At 36.6% G+C, this 4,707-nt stretch overlaps 1 pseudogene; it reads right to left on the minus strand.

The window, feature by feature from the left end:
- Window positions 1–2,918: 2,918 nt before the first annotated feature.
- LOC149266499 (tRNase Z TRZ3, mitochondrial-like) lies at window positions 2,919–4,415 on the minus strand (annotated as a pseudogene).
- Window positions 4,416–4,707: the final 292 nt, after the last annotated feature.

Raw genomic sequence — 4,707 nt, forward strand, 5'->3', positions numbered from 1 at the left:
AACAAAACCCTAAAACAGTTATAAGCTATTCATTTAAGAGCTTTACAAATGGAATTATAAATTTAAAATATTATATATATATATATATATATTATTTTATATTGGTCTTCTAATAAACTGAGCTCCGACTCTTTGTACTAAATATAACATGTACGTTTGAATTTTTAAATCAAAGTCTCGAATTCATTGAAATGTATGTGCGGGACCGGTTTTTGTCAGATGCACTGTTGGAGATGAGCTGGATGCTGCGTGGACGTGGGCCCAGGTTTTGTCGTTATGCACACGTTGGAAAAACCAGAAGTGGTCTTGCAAAACCCAATGTTGCTTGCGCCAGGTGGCCGCAGTGGTTTCTGGAAAATGATGGAGGGAGTTGTCTATAATGAGACTTTTTGGAGATTCCGGTGACGGAATCTAGCGGAAGAAATTGAGGTTAAATCTTGATTTGTTGCAGTTAAAATGGTTTTTTCACTGCATATTTGGATTCAGCACCCTGAAAAACCCCTGAGATGCTTTGATTGTGCAGAAACTAGTTATCAAACTTGCAATTCCAATATATTGTTGCCGGATTTTGACCGGAAAAACTTACCTGAAAAGCTTCCAAAAAATCACATTATAAACAACTGCATGATGGAGGGGTGGCTCTAATTCCCACCATTTATTTTCCGATGAGTGGTTTGATCAAACTACTTTGCGACAACCCTCGCCCATTTTTTACTCTCGAGCACGTTAGCCCATTGCAATTTTCTAATCTGGCGTGTGAAACACTTAAGCCGTTGATTTGTTGGGTATCCTCAATTGTCTTTTCGCTTTCAAATCCTTCCTCCGATGTCGGCTCATTTTTTGAACTGAAGTTTTAAAAAATGAATTATTTTTGGTACAAAAGGCAAGTTTTCCAGGTTCACAGTCATCAAACACGTGGATTTTGGGTAGCGCTAGCCTTAGTCTGTCAAAATAATCCTGTATGCTCTAGCAGAAGTCCCCACCTCAATGGCTTCCTCTTTCAAACTATGTTTTTTTTTAACTGCTTCTTCAGGCACGCTATCGTGTATTTTTTTTCCAGTAAGAAAAAAAATCCTATATTTATATACAAGGATATAAAACAGGACATAGGTACATTAATATTTTGCTTATATACATTATATACATTTTTGTTCAAATCATCTTGTTATGATTCGCGTAGTCTAACGAGGTCGAGGAGTTGCCCGGAAAGTTATGAAAATTCTGGTTATATTTAAAATCTGATGAGGATTTTTGTAAATCCAAGTTTTAGTTGTTAAATTTTAAAATTTTAGGTGTTTTAGATGTTTTTGTTGGTGCTGAATCTATTTCCACCATCAAAAACACGATTCAAACACTGCCTCTACAAGATTCTTTGAAATTTTTTTGCCCCGATTCTGACCACTTTTGACCATCCAAGCAATTCCTCTGCCTCTTTAGACGACTCCGTTTTGATCAACCATTTGTTTCTCGACATTCCTAATATAACTTCCTCTATATATACCAGAAACTGAGTGAAAATAAAGCATATAATCTGCCACATATTAACAGTCCCATATTTCTCACAGCTTGTTCAGTCCATTTGTGGTCTCATATAATGGACTATGCAAAATAGAAAACAACATACCAAAAAATCTGTGCTCAAACCGCCTGCAGGAAAAAATAAAAATAAAAATAACCAGTTCCAGTTGTAAATTGGCCTATCCATGATGACCTGTTATCCCCGGAGTGGGAGAATCTCAGCGTCCAGGGTAATCTCTATATGCATCCCATCCAGTGCATCAAGTGGCTCCATCTTTGACATTTTGTCTCCATCTTTGATATTTTGTCTGCATTCTGGTTGTATTCCTTCTCAATATACTGAATCATTGAGTCTCTGAGAGTTTCCGAAACTGTCCTAATTTGGCCATCCATGTAACTATGGTTGGTTTATTTTAGTGCTGCCCTGTATATGATCAATGATAGTCTGTGAGTCACCATATATTTAGATGGAAGGAATGTCCAGGTATGAAGAGAATCAAAGGAGAACCCATAATGCAATAGCTTCAGCCTTCATATTTGTGCCTCTACCAGCACCCCAGTGAACTCAGTGTTCTTGCTACCTCAATATTCTGATCCAGAAACCACGTCCACATATGCCCCTTTGTGCCGCACCATCAAAGAAACCCGTCGGGTATACATTTCTTGGCCCTGTCTTCTTGCTTATTGTCCTCTTGGGGCCACTATTGTTGTCGTTCGTAGAAGTATACCGTCCACATATGCCCCTTTGTGCCGCACCATCAAACCTTTGTGCCACACCATCAAAGAAACCCGTCGGGTATACATTTCTTGGCCTTGTCTTCCTGCTTATTGTCCTCTTGGGGCCACTATTGTTGTTGTTAGTAAAAGTATACCATCCAATAATGCGGTCAATTACCTTTGTATCATGTTCCCTATAATTTTTAAAGATAATCTTATTGTGCCATTTCCATATTTCCCAACAGAAAAGTAATGGGATAGTCCTCATTGTGATTTTTGTTTGCCTCGCAAGCAACATCTATGAGAGCCTGGCAAGGCCTTGTATCACCAAAATATACAATGTTCCAACCTTGCTTTGAGTTATTATCAATATTCTTTCTACTTGAATCCTACAGGACAACACCAAATTCTTGTGGGCAACGCACAACATGCATATCGGTCAACATCTCTAGCCCAACTCGAGATAAAGCTTTCTTTAACCTCTGCAACCCTGTGATATCCAAAAAAAAAAAGACATCAGATCGTTGTCAATAGCTCTGCATTCGATTTCTCCCAACACTTATGCTTTCAGTTTGGTTTTAGGCTTAAACCAAACTAGATTACTATTGATCAGACACCTCTTTCTTAAATAGCTATCCTGAACCATCAACATTATCCTTAACGTGTTGTTTATTACTTCACATCTAATCTTTTGTATCATGAGATATTTGTTCATAAGGATCCATTGATTCCTTCGCTGTCTGTCTGCAATCTTTGAATTGCATGCCTAAATCCTTCACCTTGAGTATGCATCCAGGAATATTTTTAGTTGCCTTGGTCCATTGACCAACAAATATTCATGTGGTTCATTCTTTAATAACTGCTTTCGTAGAGAAAGTATCCTTACAATACATGTGTGGTGATCAACAAGAATATGCGATATCCATATAAACTTCAATGATTCGATGAAATTATCATTACTTATCACACAAAACCTCCTTTTGAGCTGAGCCAAAGTTCCCTCTCCATAATCTATAGGTATACCACCGTGGGAGAAAATATTAATAAATGTTGCACTAACATTATGATATTTTGATGGCTGAGAGGAGCCTGCACCTAAAAAGACCATCTCCATCGCATCTCTGTTTATGCCCTCCCAGCACACAAGAATTTCATCACTACTATTACAACATTCTAATTCATTTGGAGATATGAGTTGGTTACCCGTTGAGGAATCATAAAAGCTTTTATTTTCAGATTCTAATTCAGACTCACAAACCCATTTCTGTAGTCAAGGCTCTTAGTTGAAGGAGAACTAAGAGTTTCAATGAGTTGAGGGCTTTCACATTGCTCCTTCGGTACTGGAGTCCACAACTGAGCAATCTGTTTCGAAGCATCCACAATCCCTGGAATCTCTGAAAGTAGTTCATTAATTATATCTGATGCGGTGGGAAAACTGGGAATAGAGGATTGATGCAAACTGAGTTGAGCATAAGGGCATAAGCGAAACTTCAGTAAATTAGCCGCAACATTAGAGGGTGCCCAGATACAAAGAACGATGACTTTTTGGCCGCCGACTCTTGAAATATTGTTGATGGTTATCAACAGTTTTGGCTGAAAAATTTTGCGAGCCTATGTAACCTTCACCTATTCTATGTTTGTAAAGTTTTTTTCCACCATCTCCCTTCATGCTTGATGGCTTGGACACTGGCTCATCTCTGATGCCTAATGGACTTGATCGTTGGTGAATAATGTTATTAACGATGATATTTCTTTTGTTTTTATATGCTGTACGTATTATCCCACATTGAATAAACAACAAAATATAACACCATTATATATTTCAGTAACCACCACTTTTTTCGATGCGTAGTGCAAAGATAGTTGGCAATGGCTCGCATAGGGTGCCACTTGAAATTGACATTTTCGTTCAAATTTGAAAATGAAACTTATATTTTTTACAAATTCATGTTTGAAAATGAAACTTGAAACTTGTATTTTTAACAAATTCATCTTTGAAAATGAAACTTGTATTTTTTATAAAATTTTCACATTAATTTATATATGACAAATAATTCATTCTGTTATTTACGTGGTAGAGTATTTATGCTTTTGTAAATTTAGTAGTCAAATCACTTTTATTAAAGAACTCGTCTGCATAATTAATATGCTTTCAAAACCTAATTCTTTACCAAATTCATCTTTTTATTATTAAAAACATAGTGCTTCACATAAAAAGATAATTGGTTGGATGAGATCCGTAACATCGTTGACATATGTTGCTCTTGTCTTGTCACTTTTGCTAAATTTAAATGATAATAATTTGGTTGTTGGTTCAAATCTACCTCCAAAATTTTTAATTTTTGACAATCTCAAATTGAGCCACAACAAGATGGTTCTCCATGGCTTCTTCTTCTTCTTCTTTTTCTTCTTCTTCTTCTAAGAGATGAGGGTCATCCCCTTGGATTTTGGATCCACCTATTTTTCTTTTTT

This window comes from Pinus tabuliformis, chromosome 6, assembly GCF_031772625.1.
Source record: "Pinus tabuliformis cultivar Carrire ecotype Pingquan chromosome 6, CPIR1, whole genome shotgun sequence".
NCBI classification, from domain to species: Eukaryota; Viridiplantae; Streptophyta; class Pinopsida; order Pinales; family Pinaceae; genus Pinus; species Pinus tabuliformis.